The sequence below is a fragment of the Nicotiana sylvestris genome, chromosome 9 (assembly GCF_000393655.2).
Source record: "Nicotiana sylvestris chromosome 9, ASM39365v2, whole genome shotgun sequence".
In the NCBI taxonomy this organism is placed as follows: Eukaryota; Viridiplantae; Streptophyta; class Magnoliopsida; order Solanales; family Solanaceae; genus Nicotiana; species Nicotiana sylvestris.
This window is the reverse complement of record NC_091065.1, coordinates 84,837,465-84,863,339: the sequence shown is the minus strand read 5'-3', so window position 1 is coordinate 84,863,339 and position 25,875 is coordinate 84,837,465. Positions and strand designations below refer to the sequence as shown.

At 38.4% G+C, this 25,875-nt stretch overlaps 1 long non-coding RNA gene across 7 annotated transcripts; it reads right to left on the bottom strand.

The window, feature by feature from the left end:
* Positions 1-311: 311 nt before the first annotated feature.
* LOC104230001 (uncharacterized) lies at positions 312-23,956 on the bottom strand. 7 transcript variants are annotated; one of them, XR_711781.2, is made up of 5 exons: positions 23,815-23,956; positions 22,910-22,996; positions 22,698-22,820; positions 22,281-22,344; positions 21,065-21,205 (listed from the first exon to the last, which is right to left on the bottom strand). It is a non-coding gene; the product is annotated as an uncharacterized lncRNA (long non-coding RNA). The 7 variants fall into 7 exon arrangements; XR_011402315.1 differs by having other exon boundaries at positions 22,698-22,816; XR_711782.2 differs by lacking the exon at positions 21,065-21,205 and adding an exon at positions 312-662 and having other exon boundaries at positions 22,281-22,820.
* Positions 23,957-25,875: the final 1,919 nt, after the last annotated feature.

The following is a 25,875-nucleotide window of genomic DNA, read 5'->3' as shown; positions in this document are numbered from 1 at the left end:
TTTTGGTAATGTGTCGGCTTGCCTAGTACCATGTTAGGTGCCATCATGACATGGTTAGTTTTCGGGCCGTGACACTGATACTACACAGGTAATTTCTTTCATCAAAGAAGGATGCTAATCTTATGACTCAGTTATTAACTCATATAGGTTGTTTCTGTCGCAAATGAACATGGTGGTGATGCACCATAATTTCAAACAAGGGAATGAAGTAGCTCACATCCTGGAAAATCACGCAGGAGCCTTTTTAGTATTCAATAAAATTGAACTTTTGTTGTTGCCTCCACCCTTTGTTATGACCAGGGTGCTGGCAGCCACGAGTGGACATGTTTGTGTAAAAACTATCTCTATAACTACTTGTAATCAACTAGCAAAGTTTGGTAATCAACATGCTATACATGGGTTATCATCTACTAATAATCCACATGATCATAACTATTGTAATCCCTAGTTCCGTTTTGCTATGAAATAAATGTCCACTTCATCAAAAAGAAAAAAAAGAAGAAAAGAAAAAGAAAGAAGAGATTCAGAGGGCTTTATCTTCATTCAACATAAATGGTAAAGAAGGCTGAATTGCAGCAATTAAAAGCACTTGGCCTGTTTTTCCCATCCGTTGTAGATACGCGCAGTGACGAAGTCAGGAATTTCATCTGGGGTTTTCAAACCTGAAATAAGTAAAAAGAGTTCTCAATAAAGGGGGTTCAATATATGTTATATACTATTAAAATCTAATATTTACCTATATATACAGTATAGTTTTTCGACGAAGGATGGTCAGTTGACCACCCTTAGGGCTATGTACCTTCGCCCCTGGATATATGTACCTAGAATTCAAGGACCCAAAATGTTCGGAGGGGGGAAAAAATTAAAAAAATATATAAAGACTACCTACTTATTCATAATAGAAATATTTTCAACTTTGAATTAAACTATTTAAATTTTCATATTTGCAAGTGAAGTTTTTTATAACAAGATCCAAGGTAATGTATTGCAAACACATGGCTAGCGTCTTATTAATTTAAACTAACCCTTATAATATAATTAATAATATAACTATATGAAGTTAAAGGTTTTATGTATTGTAAGAATACTGCACTCCGTATGAAAATTACTACCCATTAAACAACAATAATAATAAATGGAAAGGAGACACTAAATATTTCCCTAAGTGTGTATATGAATATAAATACTATTAAAAAATTTAAGGTATTTTATCAAAATTTGACTTTAGGTACCAATTTTATTGAGACGCCCTTCTCAGTATTTTGCATATCATATAAAGCAAAAGAAGCATATAATAATTGGGACAAAATATTTTCTTCTTCCTATGTTCATGAATTTCGGTAAAAAAAATAGATAATTAAAGTAAACAAAAAGATTATCTAAAATACTAGATCTATCGGTCTCTGTCTTTATGGCCCCAACACTTCCTCTTTAGTATCCCTAGGGTGTACACATAAAAATCTAGGACGACACCTAATGTATATTATTAATCCAATTAGTATGTCCAAGGCCAAGTGCTACCTATGATCTGCGGACGAATCAACTGTTTTATTGGTGGTAGGTTTTTCCATTTCTTAACTCACAAAAGATTAAAAAAATAAAATATCAAATAATAAGATGGAAGTTAGAATTGAAGATAAAAAATATGTGATTGGAGATTTATGTTCTTAGTAGAACTTTAGACAGGTTAACCTTGCGCAACCTCTTTTATACCGTGCAAGGTCAATTGGCCACTGAAACATATTTTCGCAATGAGGATGATCACATATAAAGCGATTGTGTCGGTGACGGTTCCCGTTGTGAGTCTGATCCCGAGAGAAGAAGAAACTCCTTATCATGACAATGAACACACAAAAAGGGACTATTTTGGTTTTGCTGGTTTTCATCATGTTGTTGATTTTGGTTATCTTCCACTTTTGTTTTTCCATACAGAGTGCGAGAAGTTTCTGGGTTTCTAAGCACGAGAGAGTTGTTTTTAGGTAATGAGATAGAGAGAATGAGGTCATACAATATATAGTAGCCGTCAATGGGCCAAGGACATATTTTGTTAGATGTAGATTTAATGATAAAAAATAACATAGTATTATATGCAGTATCATGTGAGATGTAGAGAATAATGCAAGTAAATCTATCAATAATGTATGGACGAAGACAAGAAAGAAATGAGTAGAAGAATCAAGGCTAAAGATTTGTCAACGGAAGCAAGAAAGGAAGATTCAAGATTAAAGCAATATGACAGCTAGGGTAATTGGTATAAAGAAGGAAGTACCAAGATTCATGAAGATCTGAACTAAATTTACGCCTACCCTAATTGCTGAAGATATGTGTCTAAAAAGGAAGGCTAGCAATCATAGATCAAGGAATAACTTAAGGACCAATTATAGGAGATCCTCTTTCGAAGAAGGAAAAGACCGGCAATCACGGACAATCTATGAAAGCTCCGTAATTATTTTAGGAATAAATCATAACAGATTCAATTCCAAGGATCAATTCCCTTTGGTTTGCAAATCTCTCAACGGTTTGCCAAAGATTCGTCAGGCCAAGCTCAAGCATATAACGAAGTCTCTCAAGGAAGAATCATATACTTTGATCGAACCACTATCAATTTTTTTGTTCTAGTTCAAACAAGCATTGTAGTCTATTCTAGATTTACTGTTTAACTGTGGAGAGAACAAAGAGAGAAAAATCACTAGTGAGGCATTGTATCCAGAAGTGAGAAAATAACTAATATTGTGACGAAGATGTTGGTGTATAACAACACCAACCTACCTGTATCAAGAGACTTCAAATAGTTGAAAGAGAACACCCTTGCAACCCAAAGGGTATAGACGTAGGATTCATATTGAATCCGAACCAGTATAAAATTTTGGGTGCCTTTAATTCCTGCATTTTTACTTCTGCTTTCATTTAGATTCTACCTTTATTTTCAGTCGACTAATTGGTAAACTAGTCAACTACTTAGTATACAAATACAATATTCGACAATTCATCCCTCCCGTTGAACCCAATTGTTTCCTCATATATTTTAAAATACATATATACTTTCAAAATAGTGCATGAGCATCAACCAATTGTTAATACCCAATTTTTTCCTGTATATTTTTATTTTCAAATTACCTTTCAAATAGCATATGTATGCATATACAAGTATGTCCAAGGGTTTTCTTATTTTTCATTAATTTTTAAAGATTTTTAGATCAATTTATTGCCCTATTTTATCAAGAAAAACCCAATAATTATTCCCAAAATTGTCATTTTGGAAATTCACTTATTAGATTCTCATATTTATACTAAAATATAGCTAACATAATTTTTGCATAATTTTACAAATATATTTAGTATTTGTAAAAGCTAAATTGCATATATTTGCAATATTATCCTATTTTAAGATTTAATTGTGTTTATAATTATAAAATTGACTCCAGTATTTTTATTTTTATAATTATATATTATTAATTATTTAGTACCTTTAAATTATTTTCAGAAATTATTTTACTATTTTTTATAAAATAAATAAGGAAAAATGGCTATTTAAATGATAGCCCATTTGTATTTCAATTTTGGCCAGATTGGGTACCCCTAATTGAACCCAATTTCAGATCCCATTACTCGGACAAAATCCTAAATTTACCCGACCCATGACCCTCTTAATAACCCGCCCGGATCCCTCTTTCAATCCTAGCCGTTGATCATTTAGATCAACAACTCATACTCACCCTTTCCTTTTTAATTTTCCAATACCACCCAAACCCTAATCATTTCTCACCGGTAGCCTCCCCCAGATTCCTCTTCTCCCAAATTCTCTCTCAGAAACCCTAGCTGGCTCCCTCCACTTCCACCCTAAAACCACCGGAATCCATGGCTTTCAAGGTTATAGAAGTCCTATACCGGCCCCTATAACTCCTACACATTTGGTTACTGAAGTTTCAAAGCCTGACCATGAATAAGCTTGGTCCAGAGCTTGTTTGATTCGAGTTCTATGGCCACCTCCGGCCTTGCTCCGGCAAGCCATGGCTATTCGAGCCTGATCTTGACTTCTCCTGCTCAGATCAACGACTCTCCAAGCCTTTCTCACCATCTGGTTTCTTCTGAAACCCTAACTTTTGAGGTTCTTCTGATTTCTTTAGATCTGTTCTAGATCCGTGTTTTCCCTAAACTTTTAAACGGTTTCTCGAGATTTCTTTCAACAAACTATGCTTTCAAAACCTTTTAGCTTTCCGATTTAGGGTTTTTATTAAGTTATTTAGTTGCTTCTCTAATTTTCTTTTTCTCTTGTGTGTTTCTTCTACTATGTTTCTTATGAGTTTCTTCTACTATGATTTTTATGTGTCTCTCCTAGTGTATTCTTACGGGTTCTTCTACTGTGTCTTCCTATGTGTTTCTTCTACTATGTTCTTATGAGTTCTTCTATTGTGTTTCGCATATTGTTCTTTTACTATGTTCCGCATGAGTTTCTTCTACTGAAAGATGCATGTTAAAGGTCTTAATTCCTTTCTGAAATCTCTGAACTTTTTTGATTTCAAAAGAAAAGAACGCCTTAACTTCTTTGAACCTATTTCGAGTTTCTGAAGTTATCTCATCTACTACTCGATTAGGCTTCCAAAGCTTTGTTTCGACCTTTGTTTCTTTATATGGTTCTGATTTCCTGTTAAACTCTTCTAAGGTCTTTCTAATGGACCCTTTGTATGCTATTTGATACTCTCTCTCTCTTCTACATTGCTGAGTTACTGAGACTGACCTATGTGACTACCATATTCCTATAGTCTACTACTTACTGATTTTGCAATTGCATGACGTTTTTCTTTGTCCTAAATTTAGCCTCGCATACTTGTGTGTTTTTTATATGTGCTGAACTTCCCTCTAAAATGTCTTTCAGTTTTTGATTAATTTCAGATTTCCTTTGTGTAAGCCTAATTGATTTCTTTCCTTATTTGTTGATTTCCTTGTTACTTGGTTGAAAACTTTCCTTAGCCTTTCTGACTTGGTTTATTCATGGACCAATAATTACAAATCTCTGACTCCTTGATTTACTATGTACTAATTAATTTTTACCTTATTTATTTAATCATGTATTTCAAATTTCTTTCCGTAAGTAAACTCCTATGTATCTACCCCTAATTGCCTACTTTGCACAAGATGCTTACTTGATCCCTTTCCTTAAATAATTTTGTTCATTACCGTTTAAGTTTAAACTCATTAATTAAAGGAAGTCTCGTACTAAATGATTTTAATTGATACCCAGTTCCTTAATTATTTTCTTACCTTCTTTCCGCCCGTTTTCACAATATAAATACCTGGTCTTCATTGACACAAACACACCAACACTCATAGTCTTTCTGAACTTATACCCATACTCAAAAGTGTTTTCTCTTGTTACTTGTACTGTGGCCTATTTGCAAGTCCTGCTGCCTGCTTTTCTCTATTTGCTTCTTTAAAAACTGGTATGGCCTGATTTAAGGTTTTCAGCACCATAACAATGTGTTTATTTACTACCTTTGTATGCATGTCTGCCTACTGCTTCTGTATAGTTCAACACTTACGCTAGCATACTGAAATTTCTTTCTACATGTTCTATTATGAATCCCAAACCCCTACCCATATGTGTTCATGCTATGGTTTGAGGCACGACAATACTACTGATTATTGTCCATGAATCAAACTTGATCCCCTGTGATCCTAGCCTCTAATAATGTGTGTTCTAGCAGGCTTATAGGTATGCTAGCATTCTTCATTGTTGGGCATGCCTAAAGCCTGCCCTTGCCTAAGCAATAGGCTCTTCAAAATTTCCCTATTCCCCTTGGCCCCTAATGAGTACTTATTTGTAGCTGTTTTTCTCTCTTTTCCCCCCTTTAGCATTCTGTTCTTCACTTGCACACTTTCTTAGTCTTTAAGTTCTGCCTCCCTCTTGTGAGCCTTGCCTTGGGACGCTTTGAGCTCCCTCTGAACTTGGACACTTGAGGGTTGGCCCTTCCACACTGCACTTATCCCTGTTCTAATAATACATTTGGGTGTGAGCATTGCCCGGAGTCCCATTGAGGTTCTTAGAGAACTTTGACACACTCAAATGGGAGAAAGGATTTGGATCATGATCTCTTGGAGTTGGTTTACCTCATAACTCAGTGAGGAAGTCAGAATCAGGCTTCCTCTAGTTGTACTTTTATTTATATTTTTCTGATGTATTCTTATTTTATTCCAGGCTGTAATAATTTTTAATAAACTCTTGGGGATGGTTAGTGAAAAAGGTGGGTAACTATGTATGCAAAAGGTAGATACCATAGGTATTTTGAATTTTGCATATTCAAATGAATATAGAAATCATGCCTATAGGTCATTTTGAATTCTGCATATCCCAATTCTCACATAGATACCATGTCTATAGGTATTTTGAATTCTGCATACTCAAATGCATATAGACATCATGCTTATAGGTCGTTCTGAATATCCAATTCTCATATAGAAATCATGTCTATAGGTATTTTGAATTTTGTATATTCAAATACATGTAGAAGTCATGCCTATAGGATTGTTCAATTCTGCGTATTCAATTACACCTAGATACCATGCGCATATGCCTTAAGCAAAATTCTGCAAACTAGATACCATGTTTGTAGGATTAAAACCAGTCTTATGCATTTAGATACTATGCCAATAAGGTTTTCTGCATTTTTACACCATGTCTACAAGGTTCAAAATCAACAATGCGTTGAAAGCATGCCTATAGGATCCTTGTCCAATGCTTAGGCAAGCCTTAGGGTAAAATTATAAGCTGAATCTGTTTCTGTTAATTATTACAACCAGCAGGCATGCCTGATTCGAACTTCTTATCTGAGTTATGTATTAAACTAAAAATGCCTCAGTAACTGTCCTTCTTCATCTATGATAATCAGACCTAAACAGTATGTGTAAGTCATGTTGATTACGTGCTTCTTTGTTCAAGGAGGTATATCTGAGCCTCTACTTGTTATGTGCTTTACCTCAACTTGCAATACGTGTTTTATATGTCGCCTTAGAGTTTTTACCTTTAAAACTACAAATAAGCCCAATATCCCTCCCTTTAGGATTAGTAGTCTTAAATGCCTCCGGGACTGATAGGATTGGGATGGGTAATAACATGCAATAAGTAAACGAGACCAACCCGCGCTTTAAATACCTTAACGGGGTGGGAAGGGTAAATATGGATATGATGACCACGCGATAACATCATGTGTAGCCCCTCATTGAGGAGTGATTACCGGATATTGTGTGGGGTGATCCATATTTTTAGTAAACCTAGGACCCCCCTTTCCTTTACTCTTATTTCTTTAACATTTTCATTCTAAAATCCGCTTCCTCAAATTGCTCTTTTAAACTTTGTCTATTTTCAAACCTTTATATGTGAAATCCCCTCCTATTTGAGCTTTATTTGTCTATATGTTAATTGTACCCTAAACACACAATAATTGTCTGGCCGGGAACCACACTAGTGGATTCTGAGGGGTTCCTAACACCTTCCCCTTGGAATAATTTCAAGCCCTTACCCAATCTCTGGTTACTCAAATCAAACCCTCTTGGTGTCCTAATGCACCCTAATCATTAGGGGGCGATTCTTCAAATCAAACCCAATTCCCAAAAGGAATGAGTTGTCCCTCCAAATGTCATAAACCCGATTCGCGAGGAAAAAGGGGGCGCGACAGCGTGGCGACTCTGCTGAGGACTTTTAGGCTTTTACCATTTCAGACTATTATTGTGAATTTATGCTTCTTTATGCGGAATTATCTATATATTTATTTCAAGCATTCAATTTTCTTTTCGATTGCAAAACTGACTTGTCTTTTGTTTCTTTCCTTTACTGCTTTCCCTTACTACTGCTTTAAATTATGAAGAACTATTGTATTTACTGCTTTCATAATGTGCAAATACGTGACAACCTACTTTAATTATTGCATAATCATGTTCAACATCATATTCCACTCGTGCCAAACAAAATACCATAGCAAAGCTTATAATGAGTGGTTGCGCTCTTTTGATATTATCACCCCTAAATCCGGAAAAGGCGTATTTGCGGTAAAACTAGTCGATCAACGGTGTAGTCGACGGTTCCGTGCTTTTCCCCCTTGAGTTGTCCGCAAGGGTACCGGTCTAAAACCCCATAGAAACCTTACTATGTTTAACTGTGCATGCATCATGGTCAAACCTAGCCGAGTCAGTTATGTTATCCGCATAATGACTCTTTAAGATAGCCTTGTCCAAAGTCCACTAGGTTTCCCTAAAACCCAAACGGACACTACCACGTTCTGTGCATTAATTTGGAGAACTAAATATTTTTATGTCAATTGTTGATATTAAATAGTCGAGTCTGGTGGGGGTCACCAACACCAAAATTCCCCAGATTCGGCATGGTCACCAACATCCACCCAAAATTGTTAAGCTAGTGGGAGGATCTTCACTCTAGTGATCAAACTCTTATCCGAAAATATCTGGGCAATCTACCTTCTCTTTTGGAGATTCAACCCAACAACAAGATCATAAAAGCTGCTACTTTGTTCTAGGACTGTGAGAGGGCTGTATTCCGCTTCGGGGACATTGAAATGATACCCTTGCTAGAAGAAATAGGAGGATTGGCCGGTATACCATGGGAAACACCAGGATTGTTAATGCCTGAGAACCGCAAGGGCAGGTGTTTTCTCAAAATGATGGGTCTGAAGAAGAATCCAGAAATGACATGTCTGAAGGAATCTTATATCCCCTTCGACTACTTGTATGAGAGGTATGGTCACAGCAAATCCTACCGTACCTATCCTGACGAATTTGCCATCACATCATTAGGACATATTCACCAAAGGATCTTTGTATTTATGTTTTATTTCCTGGGGTTGATAGTGTTTCCAATGAAGAAAGCAAGGATACATACTATGCTGGCTATGGTAACTAAAACTGTGATGGAGGGCATTGGTGGGCAACCTTTCAGCATTGTGCTCATAATTATTGCGGAGATATACCGAGCCTTGGAGAAGTGTCAATGAGGAGCCAAACACTTCGAGGGCTACAATTTTCTACTCCAGCTCTGGCTCATAGAACATCTCTAAAGGGGTGAATACCGGCAAGAGATTCAACAAAGGGACTAGGATGATCATATAGCTTTCCATCATCCAAGGCGAATGAATTACATGCCCAACATCGCCCTGCCAGAAGACGCCAAGGGATGGTTAGAGCTGTTTGAAAACCTAACCGAGGATCAAATACAATGGATGTTCGAATGGTTCCCTACCGAGGAGTTTATCGCCCGATCGAGGGATGCGTCGTTTCTGATATTAATCGGTTTGAGAGGAACCTACCCTTACGTCCCTCTCCGAGTTATGAGACAGGATAGTAGGAAGTAGGTTATACCAAGGGTTGACAAGATGAGTCACTTCTGGGCTGACTTCTAAGCTGATGACAGTCCTTATAAGTGCGAAGCTCAGCATATGTGACATTGCAAGATCATCATGGGAAGAGATACTATCGAGCCAGACAGATACCACGTTGGTTGCGCTCCTTACTATTCAGGCTGGTTAGAATCTAATCACGATGGTCTGGGTCAACCAGGACTTGCTAGGGGCCACAGGATCATAGATGAGAGGGTCGAGGCACATGTCAAATACAATCAACTGCACAAGAGGATTCGGGAATGCGAAAGCGAGCGCCGTGAGATACAGGAAGCCAACCAAAGCTAATTGAAGAGTGGAAAGACATGGCTGTCGGTGCCAACAAGCGACTGGATACTTGGAGGGGGGCATAGTAGAGCTAGAAAGGAAATTTCTCAAAAGGATCGAGGATTGCCAAAATGCTGAGGGAAATGAGGGCGGACATCTAGCCAAAGCCTACCTATTGCTGGGACTTCGAGAGTTGGGAAAGCTGTTTACAGAGCTAAAGATGCCGAGTCTGGGGAAGGTTCTTCTGGGACCAAATAGATAGGAGTTTTCTTTTGCTTTATGCAATGTAATAAGGCTAACAACCACTAGTGATATCTTATTTCCTGTTATTTAGTGTCGATTTGGGATTCGTCTACTTTTTATCAATAAAATGAGGCATTTTGCATTCTAAGTTCTCCAAATCAACTTGTCGCTAGGCCTACCTTGGGCACAAAGAGGTTTCCAAATAGGACACAGTTTACATTTTTTCACTATGTGTTTAAATATCGCAACATTTTCTTATAATCCTCACTAACTTGTTACCTTTTTGTTTTTACTTTTTATTTATTTATTCCCCTCCCTAAAGGTTAGTTCGTGCACTCTGGCTACAACATCTTATTCCACGAGATCCAGGGGCCCTCCACCCACTCCCCCTCTTAGTCCTGCTAGAAACAAGAACAAAGGGGAGATGGAAGATCTAAACAATACCAGAAAGGAGAACTCAACTAAACGGGTAGAGGTCACTCATGCCCATGGTACTCAGGTTTCCAAAGAAAATGCATCCCAACTAGAATAAAAGTTGCTGAAGTTCCAAGAGGAACTTGATCAGGTTTGGAATCTGGCAAATCTGTCATTTTCCCTCACCACTCCGGATGTCAACTTCCTAAATGCTCAAAATCCCACACCTCCACAAAATATCCCAAAGCAAAAAAACCATCCTGCTCCTCACCACCACTTCAACACCTGCCATACTGCAAACAACGCTCCACTGCTCATCCCAGAACCCTTAGACTCCACAAATGACCACTTCCACACCCATCATAACACCCCTATCTATGTGGAGACTATGCCACACTCCACCCAACCCGTCTCAAACACACCCAAGTCTGATGATAAAAACTCGCTCATCAGGAACCTGGCTGAAGAACTTAAGAAATTGACTAGCCGAATTCAAGGCGTTGAAGGAAGTAAGGGAATTGAAGGGCTGAACTATGAAGATCTTTACATACAACCCGATGTCGAACTGCCCGAGGGGTACAAACCTCCAAAGTTCGAAATGTTTGATGGTACAGGGGATCCAAGGGTCCATTTGAGAACTTACTGTGACAAGCTGGTCGGAGTGGGGAAAGACAAGAGATTCCGCATGAAGCTGTTCAAGAGGAGTTTGAAGGGAGATGCTCTGTCTTGGTACATTAGTCAGGATCCAAAAAAGTGGTCAAATTGGGTAAGTATGGCGTCCGGCTTCATGGACAGGTTCAGGTTCAACACCGAGAATGCGCCGGATGTGTTTTATATTCAGAATCTAAAGAAGAAACCTACAGAAACATTTCACGAGTATGCTACTCGTTGGAGGTCCAAAGCTGCTAAGGTCAGACCTTCCTTAGAGGAGGAACAGATGAACAAATTCTTTGTTTGGGCTCAAGACTCGTAGTATTATGAACGACTAATGTTGATTGAGAGCCATACATTTTCTGACATTATCAAGCTGGGTAAAAGGATCGAAAAGAGCATCAAAAGCGGTATGGTTACGAACTTTGAGGCCTTTCAAGCTACAAATAAGGCTTTGTAGTCTGGTGCCGTATCCAAGAAAAAGGACGTAGGGGCCGTAATGGTTGCACAGAGAACCAAATCTCCTATCAAATACCAAACTTACCCAATACCTCCGCTCACATATCAACCAACTCCGAACTACCAAGCACCATCACCCGCATACCAAGCTCCACCACCCACTTATCAATCACCTCCGCCTCCCACATATCAGCCTACTTCACCCAGATATTCCCAACCCGCACATGTTTACCAAGCTTACAATACTCAACCATCCCGTTAATCACCTCCTACACGCCAAAACTTTCCTAGACCTCGACCAAATTTCAATTATAGACCTCCTAAACAATACACATCCATTGCTGAACCTATTGACCAAATATACGAAAGACTCAAAGCTGATGGTTACGTCATCCCTCCTACGGTAACCCCTGAGAACCCTTCTCAGTGGGTTAATACAAACAAATCCAGTGCATACCATTTCTGCATGAAAGGACACACCATCGATGAATGTCGCTCTTTGAAAGACAAAATCCAGGCTTTGATTGACAACAAGATTATTGTGGCAAAGGAACTCACTCCGAATGTCCGTAATAACCCGTTGCCAGACCACAAGGGTGGAGGCATTCACATGATTGAAATAGAGGATGATTGGGATCCTGAGGGATTGATCGGTTTGATCACAGAAGGTGATGACCCAAAGAAACCAATAGTTACTCTTAACCCGATCGTGGTCCAGATTCAGACCTCTGGGGACGCTGAGGTAAATATGTCAGTACCACTGGAATTTGAAACAACGTCATCTACAAAGACACCAGCGCCAATTGAGGTTGAATTCGTGTCTCCAACAAATGCACCTGTACCATTTGAAGTTGCAGTTTTACCACCCAAGGAACATGCTTTGTTCGGAGTGAAGATAGCCACGCCAATCCCAGTGGTAATGTCGACCATGACACCATTCCACACATAGGCTGTACCATGGGACTATACAGCTAAGGCAAGGAGGAAAGGCAAGGTTAGGTTCGAGGAAACTGTTGCCGCACATGGTATGATGAGAACTGGTAGGATCTATACCTTTGAACACCTAGCTGAGTCAAGCAAGCAAGCCTCCAATCGGTCACCCATCATTGAGACAGGTCCAGACGATCTTTGTAGAAAGATACAGGCCAAGGAATACTCGGTCATCGACCAGTTGAACAAAACACCGGTGCAAATCTCCATACTTGCTTTGCTACAAAATTCTGAGGCACACAAGAATGCTTTGTTAAAGGTGCTGAGTGAAGCATACGTGCCAAACAACATTACCGGCAGAGAAATGGCTAACATGGTCGGACAGGTATTGGAGAGTCACAAAATTACTTTTCATGAGGATGAGCTACCGCCTGAAGGGTTGGGGCACAACAAAGCAGTGCACATCACTGTGCAATGTGAGGATTACTTTATCACCAAGATCCTGATTAATGGGGGTTCTAGCCTCAACATTTGTCCACTAGTAACACTTAAGAAATTGGGCAAAGAATTGCACGAGATAAAGGATGGAGCTATCAACGTGAAAGCCTTCGACGACTCCCAAAGATCCACCATTGGGGAGATTAGTCTGTGTTTGCAAATGGGTCCAACTTGGTTCGATGTTGACTTCTAAGTGATAGACGTACCGACATCTTACAATCTGCTTCTAGGACGACTATGGATTCATGTTGTTGGGGCTGTGGCATCGACACTGCATTAGGCAGTGAAATTCGAATAAAACCATCAAGAGGTAATCATTCACGGCAACAGAAGCAATCCTATATACAGTCGCCAGACCATTCCGTCAATCGAAGGAAGAAGGAAGCTAGAAGAAGAAACTTACCATCACATCGAAAGGGTGAATGCTATTGACAAAAACAATTGGTGGGATAAAAAAATCGAGAGTATACTGAATTGGTGTGGGTACGAACCTGGCAAAGGGCTCGGTAAAAACCTCAAAGGAATCGCTAAGCCCAAAAAACTCAAGAAACATGGCACCACCTTCGGTCTAGGATATGAGTACACCTAGGAGGAATTCAACAACTGGTTGCCACCATGGCGCGGTCCTTACTATCCGCTGGAGCAGCTAGTACCACACTTGGAACGGACTTTCCAACCGGCCAGTGTTATCTATCGGTCAGAATAAGAAAAAGCACTTGCAGCAGCGAGGAATTTGCTCCTAGAAGACAATGACATGGCCTGTTATGTTGTTCTTGAGGAGGAGGGGGAGGAAGGCCCTTCCATACAGGCCGTAAGCAGAGGGGCTCACCTCAATAACTGGACTATCAGGACAACCAGAGCCCGACGAACCTCGGGGTAGCAAGGCTAAAATAAGCACTGTTTTAATTTACTGAAAGATTTTATTTTCGCACGTTTTCAATTCCTGCAATAAGAAATCCAATCTTTAAAACAATTATGCAATTTATCAAAGCATTTTGATTTTTCTTATGAATCAACACTTATTACTATTGTTTTCTCTCATTACTTTACTTATACAACATTACTATTACTTATCTTGATGAACCGATTATTGTAACATGCAACAAGACAACGCAACAAACGAACATAGATTCCGAGGAAGATGATATACCAGAAGAGATTATTAAAGAAATTGAAAGTTTTGAGAACAGACGTAAGTCCAACTTGGACGAGACTGAGGTCGTTAACCTGGGAGATGCAGAGAATGTTAAAGAAACATGAATCAACGTCCATTTGTCACCGTCAGAAAATGAAGAGTACACAAAATTTCTAAGGGAATATGAGGACATATTCGCCTGGTCATATGACGACATGACTGGTCTGAGTACATCTATTGTGGCTCACAAACTGCCAACCAATCCAACATGTCCACCAGTAAAGCAAAAGCTTAGAAAGTTCAAGCCTGATATGAGTCTGAAAATCAAAGAAGAAGTCACTAAGTAGGTCAAAGCTAAAGTTCTCAAGGTAGTAGAATATCCAACATGGTTAGCCAACATCGTGCAAGTACCAAAGAAGGACGGGAAGGTTAGAGTCTGTGTCGACTATCAGGATCTCAACCAGGCCAGTCCAAAAGACGACTTCCCTTTGCTGAATATACACATCTTGATCGACAATTGCACCAAGCATAAGCTGTAGTCATTTGTAGATTGTTTTGCTGGGTATCATCAGATCTAGATGGATGAAGAAGATGTTGAGAAAATGGCTTTCATTACACCATGGGGTATGTACTATTACAAGATGATGCCATTTGGATTAAAGAATGCTGGGTCCACCTACATGAGGGTCATGACTACCATTTTCCATGATATGATACACAAGGAGATAGAGGTATACGTAGACGATGTTATCATCAAGTCCAAAAAGGCCACTGATCACATGGAAGATTTGAGGAAGTTCTTCAATAGATTGAGAAGGTACAACCTGAAACTGAATCCCGCAAAATGTGCATTCCGGGTTCCTGCTGAGAAACTACTTGGGTTCATTGTGAGTCGCTTAGGAATAGAACTGAATCCATCAAAGGTCAAAGCTATTCAAGAATTGCCACCGCCAAAGAACAAGAAGGACGTGATGAGTTTCTTGGAGAGACTTAACTACATCATCCGATTCATAGCACAATCTATGGTTATCTGTGAGCCAATCTTTAAGATGTTGAAGAAGGACACCGCTACCAAATGGACTGATGACTGCCAAAAATCTTTCAATAGAATCAAGGAGTACCTATCAACACCACCTGTCTTGGTCCCGCCAGAGCCAGGTAGACCTCTATTACTCTACCTTGTAGTATTGGATGGAGCGTTCGGTTGCGTTCTAGGACAGCATGACGAAACAAGGAGGAAGGAGCAGACCATCTATTACATCTATAAGAAGTTCACCCCGTATGAGGCCCGATATTCTCTGTTAGAGCGCACTTGCTGTGCTTTGACTTGGGTAGCTCAGAAGCTGAGCACTACTTCTGTGCCTATACTACATATCTCATATCAAGGATGGATCCTTTAAAGTACATCTTCCTGAAGCCCATGCCCACTGGCAAGCTATCCAAGTGGAAAATCTTGTTGAGCGAATTTGACATTGTTTACGTCACTCAGAAGGCAATCAAGGGACAAGCACTAGCAGATCACCTTGCTGAAAACCCCGTGGACGGAGAATACGAACCCCTAAAAATGTATTTTCCTGATGAAGAGGTATCATTCATAGGAGAAGACATTGCGGAATCCTATGACGGTTGGAGAATGTTTTTCGATGGAGCAGCAAATTTCAAAGGAGTTGGCATAGGAGCAGTCCTAGTATCAGAAACCAGTCAGCATTATCCGGTGTCCGCCAAGCTCAGGTTTTCCTGCACCAACAACATGGCCGAGTATGATGCCTTCATCCTAGGGCTCAAAATGGCCATTGATATGAACATTCAAGAGTTGCTAGTGATCGGAGATTCAGACCTACTTATACATCAGGTCCGGGAAGAATGGGCAACTAAGAACTCCAAGATACTCCAGTATCTGCACTATGTACAGGAATTGAGAAAGAGGTTCACAAAGACGGAATTCCAACATGTTCCCAGAGTCCAGAATGAGTTCGCCGATGCATTGGCGACCCTATCCTCTATGATACAACATCCAGATAAAAACTTCATTGATCCTATTCCGGTAAAAGTCCATGATCAGCCATCCTATTGTGATCAGGTTGAAGAAGAAGCAGGCGGAAAGCCTTGGTTTCATGATATCAAGGAATACTTGGCGAAAGGAGAATACCCGGAACTTGCAAATCCTACCCAAAAGCGCACACTTCAGAGGTTATACAATAATTTCTTTCACTCGGAGGAATCATGTATAGGAGGACTCCTGATTTGGGATTACTAAGGTGTGTCGACGCGAAAGAAGCATCCAAGCTATTAGAGGAGATTCATGCAGGGACCTGCGGTCCACATATGAACGGTTTCATCTTAGCAAAGAAGATACTCCGTGCTGGTTACTTTTGGATGACTATGGAAACAGACTGCATCCAGTATGTCCGGAAATGTTACCGCTATCAGATACACGCAGACATGATAAAGGTACCTCCAAACGAGCTTAATGCAATAAGCTCACCATGGCCGTTCGCTGCCTGGAGAATGGATGTTATTGGACCAATCGAACCTGCCGCATCAAACGGGCACAGGTTTATCTTGGTAGCAATTGACTATTTTACCAAATGGGTTAAAGCAACATCTTATAGAGCAGTAACCAAGAAGGTCGTGGCAGACTTTGTCCGCGACCGCATTGTTTGTCGATTCGGGATTCCAGAGTCAATCATTACCGACAACGACTCTAACCTCAACAGTGACTTGATGAAAGCCATGAGTGGCACTTTCAAAATCAGACACAAGAATTCTACAGCCTACAAACCCTAGATGAATGGAGCAGTAGAAGCCGCCAATAAGAATATAAGGAAGATATTGAGGAAAATGATAGAGAAGCATAAACAGTGGCACGAGAAGTTATCATTTGCTCTTCTAGGGTACCGCACCACAGTCCACACATCAACTGGGGCAACCCCCTATATGCTGGTTTATGGTACAGAAGCAGTCATTCCCGCCGAGGTAGAAATTCCCTCCCTAAGGATCATACAGGAAGCTGAGCTCAACGATGCAAAGTGGGTGAAAAATTGTTATGAGCAGCTAGCCCTCATAGACGAAAAGAGTATGAATGCAGTTTGCCATGGTCAACTTTATCAGAACAGAATGTCCAGAGCCTTCAACAAAAGAGTCAAGCCAAGACAGTTCACACAGGGGCAGCTAGTGTTAAAGAAAATCTTTCCAAATTAAGATGAAGCCAAAGTCTCTCCCAACTGGAAGGGTCCATACATGGTTCACCAGGTTCTGACAGGAGCAACCCTCATACTTGTAGAAATGGACGGAGAAGTCTGGCCAAAGCCAATTACTTCAGATGCAGTCAAGCGTTACTATGTGTAATCTTTATTCTTTCCTATAAGATGTAATTTGAACTACGCCTAACCTGACTTCCGTTTAAGAGGGGATACATAGGTAGCCCTATGGGTTCGGTCACAATGCAATAAAAATTTTATTTTCCCCGCAATTGGAAACTAGGGCAGAATTTTGAGGAGGACCCTCAAAATTCCGAAGTAATTTCAGCCAATCGTCGCAAACAACAGTCAAAAGCATCAACTCAGTAAACTGGGGCAGAATTTTGAGGAGGACCCTCAAAATTCCGTAACAAGAAGGGTTGCAATGTCTTGAACCACGTCGCAATTGTTGGTTCATCAAAAGAAAACTATATTTAATTATGTTTTTATGTATGCCTTTACTAAATCATGCATGTTTATTACCAAAATTGCCTTGTTTGGCAACGCTACCCCAATGATACATGCAGTATCACCAGATCAAAGCCGAGTAGGTAAAGCAGAGCCAGTGAGAATATGAACTAACCTCCCCTCTTTACAAAACTCACGATTTTTCTTTAGATGCAGGCACTTGAGTTGCAAAATCATCGAATATGCTACACTCACGAGACTCACATTGCTTAGAAATACAACTCTCAGAACCGTGCACTTTCTCACAGCTGCTATCCGCACATAGTGTCCCCATCAGACACAATATCCCCAACAGTTGCAATATCGCAATCCGCTATCAGCTAAGAAAATTCTATTATCATTTTGCCCTCTTACTTCTTGCATAAGCCTACCATTCTGCCTTCCGAGGTTAAGCTCTACCTCCATCTGCATGGCTGAAAGATCGCCACCTTATTTGCATGGCTAAAAGATCGCCACCTTTACATTTGCATGGCTGAAAGATCGCCACTTTTACATTTGCGTGGCTGAAAGATCGCCACCTTATTTGCATGGCTGAAAGATCGCCACCTTTATATTTGCATGGAAGAAAGATCGCCACCTTTACATTTGCATGGCTGAAAGATCGCCGCCCTATTTACATTTGCATGGCTGAAAGATTGCCACCTTTACACTTGCATGGCTGAAAGATCGCCACCCATTGCATCTCATCGGCTGAAAGATCACCACCTACTACATCTCATCGGCTGAAAGATCGCCAAATCATCCGAAGGCATCATTGTTCGGAGGCACCATCTTCATAGCCTGAGAACACCATATCATTGCCTGAAGACTCTTTTAATCTTTTGCATATCATTATTCAAAGGCATCATAGTTCAGAGACATCATTCGCATAGCCCGAAAGCATTATTTCATGGCCTACGAATCCTTTATTATACGCTTCATGGCCCAGGACATCATGGTCTGAGGACATCATCCTAACCGTCCAAAGACAACATTCATGGTCCGAAGGGAACTTGCATCATGTTTAAATTTACGCACAATATACGCTCGTATTGCTCATATGTAGGTAAACCGACGAGCAATGCCCATCTCAGCAGGAGCGATCCCGCTCCAGTTCCCGCAGCCCTGTTAGACTTTGACCATTCACCCCGTCCTCAATATCGCGTCCGTTTTTGAAAAGTCTCCATCAGTATACTCTGCCGCGGATCCTGAACTACATATGGCCCGATTCCTGTAAGACCAAGGATATGTAGGTAGCTAAGAAGCCAGAGTATGGCCTAAGTCTCCTCGAACCATTTTGTTCGGTCAAAATTGGCCATCATATCTTTACCCGCAACTCTTTCATCCTTCCCGGGTAAAGAGGGGCAGCTGTTGATACCCAATTTTTCCCTATGTATTTGTATATGCAAATTACCTTTCAAATAGCATATGTATGCATATATAAGTATGTCCAAGGGTTTTCTTATTTTTTATTAATTTTTAAAGTTTTTTAGATCAATTTATTGCCCTATTTTATCAAGAAAAACCCAATAATGATTCCCAAAATTGTCATTTTGGCAATTCACTTATTATATTCTCATATTTATACTAAAATATAGCTAACATAATTTTTGCATAATTTTACAAATTTATTTAGTATTTTTAAAAGCTAAATTGCATATAATTGCAATATTAGCCTATTTTAAGATTTAATTGTGTTTATAATTATAAAATTGACTCCAGTATTTTTATTTTTATAATTATGTATTATTAATCATTTTAGTACCTTTAAATTATTTTACTATTTATTATAAAATAAATAAGGGAAAATGGCTATTTAAATGATAGCCCATTTGTATTTCAATTTTGGCCAGATTGGGCACCCCTAATTGAACCCAATTTTAGATCTCATTACTCGGCCCAAATCCTAAATTTACCCGACCCATGACCCTCTTAATAACCCGCCCGGATCCCCCTTTCAATCCCAGTCGTTGATCATTTAGATCAGCGGCTCATACTCACCCTTTCCTTTTTAATTTTCCAATACCTCCCGAACCCTAATCATTCCTCATCGGTAGCTACCCCCGGATTCCCCTTCTCCCAAATACTCTTTCAGAAACCCTAGCTGCCTCCCTCCACTTCCACCCTAAAACCACCGGAATCCATGGCTTCCAAGGCCATAGAAGTCCTATACCGGCCTCCTATAACTCCTACACGTTTGGTTACTGAATTTTCAAGGCCTGACTAAGAAGAAGCTTGGCCCAGAGCTTGTTTGATTCGAGTTCTATGGCCACCTCCGCCCTTGCTCCGGCAAGCCATGGCTATTCGAGCCTAATCTCGACTTCTCCTGCTCAGATCAACGATTCTCCAAGCCTTTCTCACCATCTGGTTTCTTCTGAAACCCTAACTTTTGAGGTTCTTCTGATTTATTTAGATCTATTCTAGATCCGTGTTTTCCCTAAACTTTTAAACGGTTTCTCGAGATTTCTTTCAACAAACTATGCTTTCAAAACCTTTATCTTTCCGATTTAGGGTTTTTGTTAAGTTATTTAAATGCTTCTCTGATTTTCTTTTTCTTTTGTGTGTTTCTTCTACTATGTTTCTTATTAGTTTCTTCCATTGTGATTTTTATGTGTCTCTCCTAGTGTGTTCTTACGAGTTTTTCTACTGTGTCTTCCTATGTGTTTCTTCTACTGTGTCTTCCTATGTGTTTCTTCTACTATGTTCTTATGAGTTCTACTGTATTTCGCATATTGTTCTATTACTATGTTTCTCATGAGTTTCTTCTACTGAAAGATGCATATTAAAGGTCTCACACTATAACAAAAAAGGCTTTTAGCGGCAATTAAAATACTTTTTAGCGGCAATAGAAATGGCCGCAAAATCATTTTCCGGCAATTAGTTTTTGGCCGTGGTATCGGACGTCGACAAAGCTATTGGTGGCCATTAGACCAAGTGCTGGTAAAGACCTCTTTATGGCCAATAAAAGTCCTTAAGTTTTAGTGGCATTTATTTTCCGGCAATTGCAATGGCCACTAAAATCCCTCTGGCATTTCATAGGTCAAATATCCTGCAACCTTTAGTATTTCCGCTAAAAACTAATTTAATGACCGATAAAAGGCACCTCTTTTGGCAGCAAATACAATGGCCGCTAAACCGATTTTAGAATTCAGGTTTTTTCATCTATTAATGACTTTTGTTATGGATGGTAAAATCTGATTGTTATAAAAGAGGATATTTAGTGACTTTTGTATTTTGCTGCTAAACATTATAGAAAGAACTATCCCAACATTTGCAATGCATGTTGTACCTATTTACATTCTACAATAATAATATTAATTCACTTCAAACAACTCAATGCACTATATTAAATCCATAATTTGAGAGTGCAAACAACATAAAAAATGCTAAATTATTTGAATCCAATAATATTTCACGTCTAATTAATTATTTTATTAAGTAGCTATAAGCTCGATAATAAGTTACATCGGACAGATTCTCCCAAATCTTGATTATATGAACTTCCACGTGCTATATCTCTGAACATCACAATATATGACTTAAAATGATAAAACAAAATAATTATAATATAAATGACATATAAAGTTCATCAATAGTCAAGAAAAATAACTACTTGACCTTTACATATACTGGCGGCATATCATGGAATTGCTACTACAAAATTTAATCAAATTAAGTGTACAAGACATGCATTTCTTTTTTTTGCTAACCATTACAATATAACAAACCTCAAAAAGATTTATAGAGTTCGAAGAAAGTCAAATACCAGTTCAAACAAAATATATTGTGTTACACTTAACAAATTGCATTTTCTTTTGTCTTTAGCAAATCCTAGATCTTTGAAACACTGTAATGCCTATTTTTCCCAATAAAACTCTTACGGTAACAGATAAATTTATATGCCTATGACACTTCAGGATATAAATGAGACGGAAATTTCATTATTCATGATTCTACAAGTAACATCAAGTAGACAACATCATTGTTTAAACTCATTTAAGTAGTTGGATTTTTAAGTCCACACAGTTATGTTTTAGCATAGAGATTACTTTATGTAATTTAGTGCAACGGTAGACATATTTTTAGCAAATTACAACTCCTAAACTTTCAGCTTTTTGCTCTTTTCAAAAAATAAATGAAACTTCAAGAAAACACCTTTCAACCCCATGTCTAATCTTACTTAATTCAAATTCCTCATCTGCTAATAACATATCAGCAATATAGCCCATCTTTCAGCATAACAAAGTAATAATCTATATATATATATATATATAAGTAACTAAATATATAAGTAACTCAATAACTTCTGATATTGAAAACTATAAAGGAAAATAATCTCTCTTTTAATCTAATATTTCAGCACTCATCCACATTCAGTGGGTATTCCATTCTCTTCCCTAAAGAGAAGATAAGATATTCAGAAAAGAATACAATCACAGTCTAATAAAATTATCCACAACGAAAATGAAGTTGACGAAGTTGACAGATAGACTGTAGACAACATATATCACTTGAACCAAATAGAGATATTAGTTAAAAAACTGAACAGTTAATGAGTTAACAATGAAATTAGACTAAATAAGAGATACTAACCTAGCTTTGTTCGAACAAGTATAATTGGTACTCCAGGAACATAATGTCTCAATTTAGGAATCCGCTAAAAAATAATAACAAGAGCAAAAAATAAGGTATTCCTTGAGAGAAATTATAAAATATCACGAACCATAGAATCGTTTCATTTTTCTCTTTAACAGACAACCTTTACCTGTTCATTTCTAGTAAACATACGAAATCCTAAAATGTCGGAGTAGAGTACTAGTATTTTTAGTATATTCACCAGTCGTCTTCACCAAATAACTAAAGTGAAAACTAAAACAAGCCAAGGTTTTCATGAACTTACTTCAAGTAACAAGGACTGGTATTACAACTAGCGTACACATTTCTCCGCTGTATTATAAAAAAACAAATAAAAGTACTATAAAGAAACTTGAAATTAAGAAGGAAGTCTACCTTTTTTGGAGACATTTTTATAATTGGGCTTGCTAGCGAGAAATTTTTCTGTCTGAAATTCCAGATACATCTGCCCATGATAGCTCAAGCCTCAAGGGTCTCATTTTATTGTAATCTTCCTTCCTTGTTCAATCAAATAGTAGAGGTAGTCAATAATATCACAACGATATTAAACCAACAACATTAACTAATGTCCTGGATAAAAAGTATACCAGCAGTATCCCGCAGACTCAGATTAATAGTGCTACCACCGGCAATCACATTTGCTCTAAAATGTCAAATACAATTGGGACTTAATCCTGAACGCAAGATAACAGAGAATTGAAAATATGATACATCGGAAAGATTTTGCTGGATCAATTCACGCACCATATATATATATATAACTTTCCTAATCATCAATTAAGCTAACTCTTTAAGACTTCAATTAGGGAACAACCAAGCATCTAAATTAAAAACTAAACTATTCAAGTTCAGAAGCAAAGACAAGCTCTTCAATAATAAGCCTTCATCTTTATAATAGAATATCCACATATTCAATCACAAGTTCCTATATTTGAAGCGTTCTTCTCTATTCTTTTACAGAAGTTATCACCAATACAAAAGAATTCTACGGACAAATAATTTAACCAAACAACTTCAAGAAGAAGTTCACTAATCTAAACATTGCCAAAGACTATTTTCAATATGGAATCCCTTCCCCTCGTAATATCAAATGCATAAACGATATTATACACACACATACACACCAAAAAAGAACCTACTGCTATTGCTAATCAAAAGGAGCTTGATGAGGTAATCTGTAGTCGTGATGGGCTAGAGCAGGTGGAGCGGCCATTTGATTTTCTCTCAAAAAAAGATGAAGGGAACTACTCCAACCCTAGATATAAGAAAATCACCTTAGCAACTGCGAGAATGTGAGGAAAACTGATCAAATTAGAATAAAATTAACTGAAATTCATATGTATGAATATATGTACAAGGATTTATGCATACATACACCCTTATATCAGATCAGAGAACAGTAAATGAAGAAAGAGAAAAATGAATATATGTTTGAGATCTACTAAATAAATGGGTGAGATAACGAGAGAGTAGAAAGAGATAGTTGTGTTACCTGGAATTGGTGGCCAGCGATGAGATAAAAATCAGTTGTAGTGGCGGTAATGGTTTCAACAGCGGCGAGATAGGTCGAGTCTTTGTGAAGTATTCCCAAATTTTTCAAATTTTATTTTTTTATTTTGTGAAATTGGAGGGAATATTAGGTGATGTGAAAAAAGTGAGGGAAAGATAAAATACTAAAATTTCTTTTGAATTAGTTGCTTTTAGTGGCCAGTCATTTTTTTTGCCGGTACAAGAGTATCTTTTCCTCACCAATATCTATTTACCGGTAATCTTTCTCATAAATAAATGAATTAGCGGCCATTAAGCTATTGCCACAAAATAATTGCCGCTAAATACTTATTTTGTTGTAGTGTCAGTTCCTTTCTGAAATCTCTGAATTTGTTTGATTTCAAAAGAAAAAAAAGCCCTAACTTCTTTGAACCTATTTCGAGTTTCTGAAGTTATCTCATCTACTACTCGATTAGGCTTCCAAAGCTTTGTTTCGACCTTTGTTTCTTTATATGGTTCTGATTCCCTGTTAAACTCTTCTAAGGTTTATACTGGACCCTTTGTATGCTATTTGATACTCTCTCTCTTCTACATTGCTGAGTTACTGAGACTGACCTATGTGACTATCATGTTCTTATAGTCTACTACTTACTGATTTTGCAATTGCATGACATTTTTCTTTGTCCTAAACCCAGCCTCGCATACTTGTGTGCTCTTTATATGTGCTGAACTTTCCTCTAAAATGGCTTTCAATTTTTGATTAATTTCAGACTTCCTTTGTGTAAGCCTGATTGATTTCTTTCATTGTTTGTTGATTTCCCTGTTACTTGGTCGAAAACTTTCCTTAGCCTTTCTGACTTGGTTTATTCATGGACCAGTAATTATAAATCTCTGACTCCTTGATTTACTATGTACTAATTGATTTTTACCTTATTTATTTAACCATGTATTTCAAAATTCTTCCCTTAAGTAAACTCCTATGTATCTACCCCTAATTGCCTACTTTGCACAAGATGCTTACTTGATCCCTTTTCTTAAATAATTTTGTTCATTACCGTTTAAGTTTAAACTCCTTAATTAAAGGAAGTCTCGTACTAATTGATTTTAATTGATACCCAGTTTCTTAATTATTTTCTTACCTTCTTTCCGCCTATTTTCACACTATAAATACTTGTTCTTCATTGACACAAACACACCAACACTCATATCTTTATGAACTTATACCCATACTCAAAAGTATTTTCGCTTGTTACTTTTACTTTGGCCTATTTGCAAGTCCTGCTCCCTACTTTTCTCTATTTGCTTCTTTAAAAACTGGTATGTCCTGATTTAAGGTTTTCAGCACCATAACAATGTGTTTATTTACTACCTTCGTAGGCATGTCTGCCTACTGCTTCTGTATAGTTCAACACCTACTCTAGCATGCTGAAATTTCTTTCAGCTTGTTCTATTATGAATCCCAAACCCCTACCCATATGTGTTCATGCTATGGTTTGAGGCACGACAATACTACTGATTATTGTCCATGAATCAAACTTGATCCCCTGGGATCCTAGCTTCTAATAATGTGTGTTCTAGCAGGCTTATAGGTATGCTACCATTCTTCATTGTTGGGCATGCCTAAAGCCTGCCCTTGCCTAAGCAATAGGCTCTTCACAATTTCCTTATTTCCCTAGACCCCTAATGGGTACTTATTTGTAGTTGTTTCCCTCTGTTTTCCCCCCTTTAGCATTCTGTTCTTCACTTGCACACTTTCTTAGTCTTTAAGTTCTGCCTCCCTCTTGTGAGCCTTGCCTTGGGACCCTTTGAGCTCCCTCTGAACTTGGACACTTGAGGGCTGGCCCTTCCACACTTCACTTATCCTTGTTCTAATAATACATTTGGGTGTAAGCATTGCCCGGAGTCCCATTGAGGCTCTTAGAGAACTTTGACACACTCAAATGGGAGAAAGGCTTTGGATCATGATCTCTTGGAGTTGGTTTACTTCATAACTCAGTGAGGAAGTCAGAATCAGGCTTCCTCTAGTTGTACTTTTATTTATATTTTTCTGATGTATTCTTATTTT